The sequence below is a fragment of the Hevea brasiliensis genome, chromosome 1 (assembly GCF_030052815.1).
Source record: "Hevea brasiliensis isolate MT/VB/25A 57/8 chromosome 1, ASM3005281v1, whole genome shotgun sequence".
In the NCBI taxonomy this organism is placed as follows: Eukaryota; Viridiplantae; Streptophyta; class Magnoliopsida; order Malpighiales; family Euphorbiaceae; genus Hevea; species Hevea brasiliensis.
Window position 1 is genome coordinate 65,211,510 of NC_079493.1, and position 12,986 is coordinate 65,224,495.

Consider the following 12,986-nt stretch of genomic DNA (forward strand, 5'->3'; position numbering starts at 1 on the left):
TGATTCAAATCAGAATTTTAAAAATTGTTTGAATGTGATTCAAATCTGAAATTTATAAGTTGTTTGAATGTGATTCAAATATGAATTTTTAAAGTTGTTTGAATCATATTCAAATCTGAATTTTTAAAGTTGTTTGAATAATATTCAGATCTGAATTTTTAAAAATTGTTTGAATGTGATTTAAATCTGATTTTTTAAAAATTATTTGAATGTGATTCAAATCTGAATTTTTAAGGTTGTTTGAATGTGATTCAAATTTGAATTTTTGAATTTGTTTGAATGAGATTCAAATATGAATTTTTAAATTTATTTGAATCATATTCAAATCTGGATTTTTAAGTTGAATATGAGATATTCAATTTAATTTAAGTATGTATGTTTTATTTAATTGTTAAATAGTGATATGGATGATGGATGATCATGGACTATAAAAGACCAATGTGATTGGATTTATTTTTATTATGTTTCTTTGGGATTGTAAATTAATTAATTTATTTTAATTTATTTTGGGCATGTATTATTAAGTTTGTAATAATTTTTGGGTTGTAATTTCATTTATTTAAGTTCTTGTAAATTCACCTTGGTATGCCAAGTATTATTATGTAATATTGGATTGCAAGAAGTTCAAGGAGGTCAAGAGCATTGGTGGGACCAGTGGGAGGAATTCAAGATCAAGTGTTGATTATGTACTCCTTCAGCAACTCTTGTAAATTGAATGAATGAAATGCACCTAGGATTGCCCTGATTCAATTCTTGGTGGCTCAGAATTGAATCCCTTAGAAAGTCCATGATCATACCATATTTATTAATTGTCCATGAATGCATGAGATGTATGTGAATGTATGCAGTATATGATATATGCATGCTAAATGGATAAAGTGCAAAGTAAGACCTTAATAATAATTAGGATGACCATAAAATCTTCCAAACAAATGATTAAGTTGGAAATGCTATAATTAATGTAACTATAACATGGGCCCTCCATTGAGGCAATTATTTGTAGAAATTTTAAATACTTGCATAAGATGCAATTAATTTAAGAGATTTTCTTAACAATAATTGTTAAGCATGAGATGTTATAAATATGTAAATGGTTTGGTGGCCAATATTGGATGTACCTGAGGACATTAAAATTTTTTGCATAATTATTGGCTCAATGGGATCAACTTAACTAATGCAAGATAAGTCAATAATGGATGTACCTGAGATTTTGAGCATTAGGGGCTAGGTAAAGGATTAAATTTCACATGAGATGTGATGGGCAATGAGTTGCTCACTTATAGTTTATTGTAATTCCAATAATGGATGTACCTGAGGATGATCAATAGAATTATAAGAATTCAATCACCCACTAGAAATCCATCCAACTAGGATTTTCGTTTTCTACTTTGGAAGTGTAGGATTCGTTAAGTTAGTGGGAGGACTAATTTGATTAAAAGACCATAATTATTTTGGTTAATTACATGATACATTTACTAATTAATCTGGTTATTTTTTGCAGTTAATTTTCTGATAATAATGAGCACAGAACAACCACCACCATCCAATATCCTTGCAAGCATACTTGATCGCAATAGGTTAATAGGACCTAATCTCTCTAATTGGCTAAGAAATTTGAAACTTGTCCTGAACCTTGAACATATAGGATATGTTCTAGATTCAAATGTTCCTGGTCCCTTACCTCTAGAGGCCACTCAAGAGGAACATGAAACTTTGGACAAGTGGAAGGAGCATGATATGAGAGCTAAGTGTTATATGCTTGCTTCCATGAGTAAGGAGTTATAGAAGCAGCATGAAAACATGCAGAGTGCGAGTGAGATCCTCCTTCACCTACAAGAGTTGCATGGTGAGCACAGTAGGAATGCTAGGTATGAGATATCTAGGAAACTATTCCGCATGAGGATGTCTGAGCGACAAAATGTTGAGGTTCATGTCCATAAGATGATTCAGCTGATTGAGCAGTTGGAACATCTTGATTTCAACATGGATTTCCAACTACAGATGGATTTGATCCTTCAGTCCCTTCCTGAGTCTTTTGGGAATTTTGTGACAAATTTCCATATGACTAAATAGGAATGCACCTTAGCTGGTTTACTCAACATGCTGGTTATTGCCCAAACGAATATGCCAGGCAATAAAGGAAAAGAGGTTGCTTTGATTGCATCTTCTTCTGCTGGAAAGTCCAACAAGAAAAAGGGCAATAAGAAAAAGAAACCTCAGATTCCTAGTCCTTCAAAGAAAATAGTTATACAGAAAGGGAAGACTAAAGCTGATGGAGGCAAAGGAAAGTGTTTCCATTGCCAGAAGGATGGGCACTAGAAATGGAACTGCCCAGAGTATCTTACTTCTCTGAAGGACAAGAAGGATACACCTTCGGAAGGTATGTCCATATCTTATTATTTAGATTCTGATGATACTCATAGTATATCTACAGCTTGGGTTTTAGATACTTGTCACACCCTACCCCTCTGTAAGGTATAACATGATCCCGTAGTATACGTAATGAATTACTAACTTCGTCTACTGATAATCCATTAAATACATTACAAGGAATTTTAAAACTTTTCTTCTTTTTACAGTGGTGAGCACTATTTACAGGTGTAAAAAATTTTTTTGAACTGAAAAGAAACAATTAACACATTTGAATTATTAGGAATTTCTGTAAAAATTTTGGCGGAGTGCCATCTGTATTTTGAATAAAACAGTTCTTCAAAAACCTGTAAAAAGCACTTCAAATATATTTCTCAATCTTAAACTCCAACATTTAATCAACACAATATGTTTTTCAACTCAAATCCATAATAATTTTTCAATATTTCCAAAGGCTGAGATAAAAGAAATATAGTATAAATTTTACAAGCCAAAATAATTCACAATTTATTTTACAACTTCAATGTACAATTTTAATTTACAATTGCTCAAAACGAAGAACACTATATACATACAGTGAACATACATTATAATACCCAACGCAGAATATGGTATACTCAATATACCCGATGATCTGTCAGTATTGCCCTAGCAGCCTAGTCTGCTGCCCTCTCAGTCTGTCTACCTGCGACAGGAATGAAAAGCTATCGCTGAGACAATGTCTCAATGGTGCACAACATTAATCAAATACAACTTTAAAACACAAATCATAAGTCATATAAATAGTGAATACATAAAACCATAGTTAAATTCAAAGACAGTGAATGTCAATAAGAATTTAAACTCCATTTCACAATATCACAATGAATCTCAATAAATCAAAATATGGTTAAATTCAAAAGACAGTGAATGTCAGTAAGAATTTAAACTCCATTTCACAATCTCACAATACATATCAATAAATCACACACAGCTTAATCATGTTCCAAAGTTCAATTCGTCCTAAAAGCCGATGGCTAGTGAGGTATTCAATTCGTCCCAAAAGCCGATGGCTAATGAGGAATAACATAGCTAGCTTGCAAAAATATGAGTACTCATTCTATTCGTCCTCAACAGGCACACACCTCAACACTTCAGCCAGAGAGAGAATTCAATTCGTCCCACTAGACAAGCTAGTGAGGAATACAATCAATGTACATGATAGCTGTGGTTTTAAACCATTTACAATGCTTTTCAATCAATCAGTATCCATCAATATCATTCAAACAATTTTTCACAGTTTCAAAACATTTACAATGCTTTTCAAGCAATAAGTATCCATTGAAACACATTTCCACAATTTAAAACAATAATATACAAATAGTCATAATTTATTTCAATTGAAAAACTCAAAAGAAATAAATGTTGTGCACAAACCTCTGATAATTGTCTCTTGGCTCTGACTCAGTGTTTCCTTCCCTTTCCCTGAGTCTTTGCTAACTGAGAAATACAATTTGAAGTGTTTCAGAACTCATTTAAACTGTCTCTAATGATAATGCTTAATAATTAATTTATTGAATTCTATTATTTCCTTTGTTAACCTAAGATGTCGACCCTCAATGCATTCTATGTGAATTAGGTTTTAATGTTACCAATATGTCATATTTGTAGCCTTTTAGTGTTGGTACATGTTACCAAATTCATTTCCATGTATTTTGCGTTTTATTGCAATTTGTCGGATTCCGGTATACTTATTTGACCTAGCCGGATGACCTAGTTCCCTTGGTTTTCGAGTTTTGGTCAAAACTACAAACTTGTAGATCTATGTCCTATTGCATGCGGGGTAAAATTTCGGGTCATTCTGAGTTATGTAGACCAAGTTATGCTCATTTTACTATTGTTGGTCAGAATGTACCAAAATTGGTCACTTTAGGTCATTTTAGGTCACTTTTGGTTCGGCCAGTTTTTGGACCCAAATTTGTGCAAGCTATTTGACTTGAATATGGTCATTTATGGGCTTTGGTGTCTTCATAAGACTTGTAGATATATGTCTCAAATATTCATGGTAAAAATTTCAGGTCAATTGGACCTGTTTTGAGTGAGTTATGGCCAAAAAACTAACTGCTGCCCAAATGGTCATTTTTCAGGCCTTAAATGCACTAATTCGGATTTAGTCATTTTTCAAGTTACCTTCCAAGCAGAATTTTGGTAAGCTTCCTTCATGAAAGTTGGCACTTTTTGTGCCTTGTTTCACCTCCAATTGGTCTCATACCAATTGGAGCCACACGCTTAAGGTTCTAGGATAAAATACACACTGCCCTATTACAACACCCTTCATCACATACCAAATACACTTTTAACACTTACCATTACCAAGTTACACATTCATGCCAATTCTGTTTTGTACCATAACATAAACACATTTCACAACACATTTTTGGTCATTTTGGCAGTTTATAACCACACTCAATATGCACATTATAGTCCAGAATTTACCAAGTCTAAATTACACACAATTTAACTATATAACCTAGCTCATTTACATGTCCAAACTCAAACCCTCATACACATACAAAAGCTGCCATAACAAGTACCACAATTCAACATTAATATTCTATAAATCAAACCATGAAATAACATTTTTTTGGTTCATAATTCAAGCTACCGATTCATACATCTCTCTCCATTAATTTCCAAGCTTCCAAATTCAAGTATACATTCACATATACTTAGTATACATCACCCAATTTATTCCTACACACATAAATACTTCATCAGCACTTTAATCTACCATTTACATACAAGGATAAACTACCCTTAAGGAGTTTCCATGGCTGCCAAAAATATATATCTCCCTTCAAACATCAAACTCCAAAAATCTTCCCACAATTCAAGTACCCATAACATCCACACAAACTTTAATGAAGCAAGCATCAAAAATACCTACTTACCACTTTGGAAACTCTTCAAAACTTCACCAAAACTTGATCTTCTTGTTAACTATCTACTGCCCAAGGTGTATGGACTGAAGCAACGGAAGCGTGAAAAACACAAGATTATACCATTGAATTCAAAAATTTTCACCTAGGGTCACATGCACCATGCAAGATTTATTTTTATCTATTTGATTTCAATGATAAACAACATATTAAAACTCTTTTAATATGTTTTTTGGATCTGTATTTGCCATTTAAGATTTTAAAATTAATCAGATTAATTTTAGAACCCTAGATTAAATCAAGAACGATTACACTAACCTCTTGATGTGTCGCATATGTCTGCGCTTTGAGATTCGTCTTCAGGACACCAGATGTTGTCCCTCTAGCTTGTCCACACCAAGAACACCTATGGCAGCCCTTGAACAGCTTCTAAAGCCTTTTCTATTAATTAGAAAATCAAGTTCTGCCTTTTAAGAGATTAAAGATGTAAACAGGACACTAGAAACAATTTATAGCGTTCTTAATTCAAGAGATTGATGGCTAATCTCTTTGAATTGATGAGAGATGAAGAGAAATAGCTGGAGAGGCTCAAAGTGGCGTGACATATGAGAGGAGAGGCTGCTGGTTATGTTTTCTTTTCATAACCACACTTAAATAGCTAGGTTAACACATTAAACCCTAGCCACATGTCACCTTTTGATTAGCTCTAGGTTTAAGTGACCCAATCACATTGTGCCAAGTGTCAAACCTATATTTAATCTTTATTTTAATCATCTTACATGATTAAAAAACATTTGGCAAGCTTATGTGTAATCCCATGTGTCACCATCTCATGGTGCCACGTGTCACACTGTGAAATGACCAAAATGCCCCTGTGTCTTAATTTTGAGTTCTTAACCCAAAATAATTATTTTCTTCTTCTAATTAATTTATATCAAATATAAATTAATTAATTAATCTCTATTAATTAATTTCTCATCAATTAAATTCATATTTAAACACTTTAAATATAAATTTAATTTATACTACACATCCAATAATCTAGATTTGATTTCAAGTCATGCTAGGGACTTTGCAATTTAATTGCAAACCAAATCTATTTAATTAATCAATTAAACTCTTTAATTAATTAATTAAATCATATTTAAATAGGTGATAACTTGTGTATGTGTGTGACTTACTAGGCTCATCACTAATTGGCAATGAGACATGATATCAACTCTTAATATCATGCGAACTCTTTCTTACCATAAATGATTTCTCTAAATCATTTTATGAACCTCATAGACCATGGTTAACACCTAGCATAGCATGCCATGGCCACCCAATTAGTAATAAGGTTTACCTTAAATGAACCTATAATCATATGTTACCATGCACTAGAATCTCTCTGTTACAAAATCCCAACTCAAGCTAGAGTCATGGTTTATGTCAAACTCCATTTGCTATGAATATTATGTTCTCTTTTAATTCCAGTTCTTGATTAAAAAGATTTTCTCATCAGAAACTCTTTCTCAATAAATCTATCTGTCTGCCAAGAACTTGAAACATCAAGAACAATTAAATGAACATAGGATTTTATCTCTATTTACTTAGAGGAACAGATTCCTTCTTGATCAAAACCTACCTCCATATATAACTAGCAGGAGCCAACACATGCCCATATACCCATACACAGTACAAGTATGAAAGCGAGATCAAACTCAAACTACCTATATACAAGATAATCTGCTATCTCGTGTCTAAAGATTATATGCACTGATATGATTTATGACAAAACATTGACAAGAGTAAACTCCATGTGCTTGTCATAAGTGTCACTGGTTCGGCCTACTTATCATTTATAAGTGCCTATCATGTTTGTTATATGGCATGAGACTCACCATTCCATCTTATTTATATCTCATATAAATAACTTGGGAACAAATATGATTACAATCTTTCTGGATAAATCATGTCCTTATTGTAAAGTATCCTCGATTGTGAACCTATTTATGATACTTTGTGCCAGAAATACTGTCACTCATATTCTTAACAACTTAAAATTAGAATTTCTAACAAAATATCAATGGACATTTTCTATTACACATAAATATATTATGTAAATGGAAAAGTGAAAATGCCTTTTATCAATAAAATATGTACAATATACATACTAAATGATATGCTCTAGGGCATACTACTAACAATCTCCCACTTGCACTAGAGCTATTCATTACAATACCTTAGACCCATCTTCTCAAGATGTCAGTCTAATTGTGCTTGTGACAAAGGCTTAGTGAATGAATCACCGATTTTCACCGATGCTATTTTCTGCATGGCTATATTGCCTTGCCCAAGTATATCTCGGATACTGTGGTATTGCGTTTCTTTGTGTTTTGATTTTGGGTGAGACCTTAGTTCCTTAGCCTATATGATCGCTCCATTGTTGTCACAAAGGTAATGGAACCGCCGACTCAATGGAAGGAACTATCGTAAGTTCTGGCACGAACTTCTTCATCCAAATGACTTCTTTGCAGATCTCGATGCAAGAATATACTCGACCTCGAGTGGAATCTGCAATGCGTGCTCTGCTTGGAACTCTTCCAACCGATCGCACCTCCATTACAAATGAACACATATCCGCACGTAGACTTTCTATCATCGATATCCGATTAGAAATCGAATCGTGATAACCATCCAATTGCAAGTCTCCACCTCCATAAATCAAGAATAAATCCTTAGTTCTTCTTAAGTACTTAAGAATATTCTTGTGACTATCCAAATGTTCCAAACCTGGATTGGATTGATACCGCTAGTCAAACTAAAGATATGCAATATCCGCCTAGTACACAATATTGCATACATTAAACTTCCAATAGCCAAGCATATGGAATCCTCGCCATCTTATCTCTTTCTTCGTGTGTCTTTGGAGACATCTCTTTAGAAAGGTGGATACCATGTCTCACCGGTAACAATCCTCTCTTGGAATCAAGCATGTTAAACCTCTTTAATACCTTTTCCAAGTATAGACTTTGGGATAAACCAATTATTCTTTCGCTCTATCTCTATAGATGCGAATCCCAAGAATATAGGTTGCCTCCTAAGTCTTTCATGGAGAATGTATTTGACAACCATACCTTTATAGTCGTCAACATACCCGTATCATTACCCATCAACAAGATGTCATCCACATATAAGACAAGGAAAGTGATAGCACTGTCACTAACCTTCTTATATACACATGGCTCATCCTCATTTTTGATAAAACCAAAAGATTTAATGGCTTCATCAAAACGGATGTTCCAACTCCTCGAAGCTTGTTTCAACCCATAAATGGATCGCTTTAGCTTGCATACCTTGGAACCATCTTGGGATTCAAATCCCTTAGGTTGTTCCATGAAAATGTTTTCTTCAATGTATCCATTGAGAAAAGTCGCTTTGACATCCATCCGCCAAATCTCATAATCATAGTATGCAGCTATTACTAATAAAATCCTAATTGATTTAAGCATGGCAACAAAGTAGAAAGTCTCCTCATAGTCTATTCCTTGCCTTTGGCGAAACCCTTTCGCTACTAGCCTTGCCTTATAGGTCTCTACCTTTCCATTAGAACCAATTTTCTTCTTGAAAACCCATTTGTTCCCTATAGGTACAATACCTTCAGGTGGGTCAATAAGATCCCAAACTTGATTCTTATACATGGAATCAATCTCGGATTTCATAGCATCAATCCATTTTGAAGAGTCTATATCTGATATAGCTTCTTCATAGGTAAGTGGATCATCTCCATGATCTACTTCTTCATGAGTAGACAACTCTTGTTCTTCTTCATGAAGAAAACCATATCTCACCGTGGGTGAGATACCCGGTTGTTCTACGAGGAAATGTATGTAGATGTTTCATCAATAGGTATAGGTTGACTAGATGGATCTATATCCATCTGATCTGTTGGTTGGTCAGAATTCTCCAATCCTAACTCTATTTGCCTTCCTTTGCCTCCTTCTTGAACAAACTGTTGTTCAAGAAATGTGGCATCTCTACTTATCACAACCTTTTGTGAAGTAGGCAAATAAAAATAATATCCAAAACTATCTTTTGGATATCCAACAAATCGACCTTTTCTCGATCTGGTCTCCAATTTATCGTTGTTCACTTTTTGATATAAGTGGACAACCCCAAATCTTAACATGCTTAAGACTTGGTTTTCTTCCATGCCATATCTCATAAGGTGTGGAAGAAACTGATTTTGATGGAATCCTATTCAGAATATACAAAGCTGATTCTAATGCAAATCCCCAAAAGGAGATTGGCATATCAGTATAGCTCATCATACTACGTACCATATCCAATAGGGTACGATTTCTCCTTTCAGATACACCATTCAGCTGTGGCGTTCCTGGAGGAGTCAGCTGAGAAACAATGCCATGCTCTCTCAAGTATTCATCAAATTCAAGATCAAATATTCACCTCCACGATCCGATCAAGAGCTTTAATATTTTTTCCTGTTTGATTTTCTACTTCAGATTTAAATTCTTTGAACTTTTCAAAAGATTCATGTTTGTATTTCATCAAATACAAATACCCAAACCTTGATTTATCATCAGTAAAGGTAATAAAATAATGAAAACCCCCTTTAGCCATTTCTTTAAATGGACCACATACATCACTATGTATTAATTCCCAAATATTTTCAGCTCTTAGCCCTTGTCCAACAAAGGGTGATCTAGTCATTTTGCCTTGAAGGCAAGATTCACAAGTTGGAGTAGGCTCAGAACCCAATGAGGATAGAATCCCCATTTTCTCCAATTTTGCAATCCTATCTTCTGCAACATGACATAACCTTAAGTGCCAAATATATTTTGAACTTGAGTTGGTTTTCACCATGGCATTGCATTCATTTAGATTACTATACCGCCAGGGAAACACTTTCATCGACAATGGAAACACTTTCCTGTTGGCAATGGAAACACTTTCCTGTTGGCAGTGGAGACACTTTCCTTTGCCTTTATCAGCTTTAATCTTCCTTTTCTGTTTAGCTATTTTCTTGGAAGGACCAGGAATCTGAGGTTTCTTTTTCTTATTGCCCTTCTTCTTGTTGGACTTTCCATCAAAAGAAGATGCAACCAAAGCTACCTCTTTTCCTTTATTGCCTGGCATATTCTTTTGGGCAATAACCAGCATGTTGAGTAATTCAGCTAAGGTGCATTCCTGTTTAGTCATATGGAAATTTGTCACAAAATTCCCAAAAGACTCAGGAAGGGACTGAAGGATCAAATCCGTTTGTAGTTGGAAATCCATGTTGAAGTCAAGATGTTCCAACTGCTCAATCAGCCGAATCATCATGTGGACATGATCCCCAACATTCTGTCCCTCAGACATCCTCATACGGAATAGCTGTCTAGATATCTCATACCTAGCATTCCTGCTGTGCTCACCTTACAACTCTTGTAGGTGAAGGAGGATCTCACTCGCACTCTGCATGTTCTCATGTTGCTTCTGTAACTCATTACTCATAGAAGCAAGCATGTAACACTTAGCTCTCATATCATGCTCCTTCCACTTGTCCAAAGTTTCATGTTCCTCTTGTGTGGCCTCTGGAGGTAAGGGACCAGGAACATTTGAATCTAGAACATATCCTATATGTTCAAGGTTCAGGACAAGTTACAAATTTCTTAGGCAATCAGACAGATTAGGTCCTGTCAACCTGTTGTGATCAAGTATGCTTGCAAGGATATTGGATGGTGGTGGTTGTTTTGTGCTCATTATTATCAGAAAATTAATTGCAGAAAATAACCAGATTAATTAGTAAATGTATCATGTAATTAACCAAAATGATTATGGTCTTTTAATCAAATTGGTCCTCCCACTAACTTAGCGAATCCTACACTTCCAAAGTAGAAAAACCAAATCCTAGTTGGATGGATTAATAGAGGGTGATTGAATTCTTATAATTCTATTTATCATACTCATGTACATCCATTATTGGAATTACAATAAACTATAAGTGAGCAACTCCTTGCCCATCACATCTCATGTGAGGTTCAATCCTTTACCTAGCCCCTAATGCTCAAAATCTCAGGTACATCCATTATTGACTTATCTTGCATTAGTTAAGTTGATCCCATTGAGCCAAGAATTATGCAAATATTTTTAATGTCCTCAGGTACATCCAATATTGGCCACTAAACCATTTACATATTTACAACATCTCATGCTTAACAATTATTCTTAAGAAAATCTCTTAAATAAATTGCATGTTATGCAACTATTTAAAATTTCTTAAAATAATTGCCCCAATGGAGGGCTTATGTTATAATTACTTTAATTATACCATTTCCAACTTAATCATTTGTTTGGAAGATTTTATAGTCATTCTATTTACTATTAAGGTCTCACTTTGCACATTATCCATTTAGCATGCATATATCATATAATTGCATACATTCCCATACATCTCATGCATTCATGGATAAGCGATAAATATGGTATGATCATGGACTTTCTAAGGGATTCAATTCGAGCCACCAAGAATTGAATCGGGGCATTCTAGGTGCATTTCATTCATTCATTTTACAAGAGTTGCTGAAGGAGTACATAATCAACACTTGATATTGAATTCCTCCCACTGGTCCCACCAATGCTCTTGACCTCCTTGAACTTCTTGCAATCCAATATTACATAGTAATCCTTGGCATACCAAGGTGAATTTACAAGAACTTAAATAAATGAAATTACAACCCAAAAATATTACAAACTTAATAATACATGCCCAAAATAAATTAAAATAAATTAATAAATTTACAATCCCAAAGAAACATAAAAGAAATAAATCCAATCACATTGGTCTTTTATAGTCCATGATCATCCATCATGCATATCACTATTTAACAATTAAATAAAACATACATACTTAATTAAATTGAATATCTCATATTCAACTTAAAAATCCAGATTTGAATATGATTCAAATAAATTTAAAAATTCAGATTTGAATCTCATTCAAACAAATTTAAAAATTCAGATTTGAATCACATTCAAACTACTTCAAAAATTCAGATTTGAATCACATCCAAACATTTTTTAAAAAATCAGATTTGAATCACATTCAAATATTTTTTAAAAAATCAGATCTGAATTTTATTGAATCAATTTTAAAAAATCAGATTTAAATATGATTCAAACAACTTTAAAAATTCAGATTTGAATCACATTCAAACAACTTTTAAAATTCAGATTTGAATCACATTCAAACAATTTTTTTAAAATTCTGATTTGAATAATAATTTAATTGTGTGATTAAAACAACTAATTAAACACTTTAATTAGTCAAAGAATAGGCCTTAGATCATACAACAATTGCAGAATTAAAAGCCAAACCTTGAACCACCCATGGAACCATTGTTGCCGCCACCAATGGTGGCTCCATCATGTGTGCCGCCACACCTCATGATCCAACCAGCAATGAATCTCTTGATCTCATGATCAAACACACAATTAAATTATATAATCAACAATCTAAATGGCAAATATAGTGGCTCTGATACCAATTGAATTTACCGAAGCGTGAAAAACACAAGATTATACCATTGAATTCAAAAATTTTCACCTAGGGTCACATGCACCATGCAAGATTTATTTTTATCTATTTGATTTCAATGATAAACAACATATTAAAACTCTTTTAATATGTTTTTGGATCTGTATTTGCCATTTAAG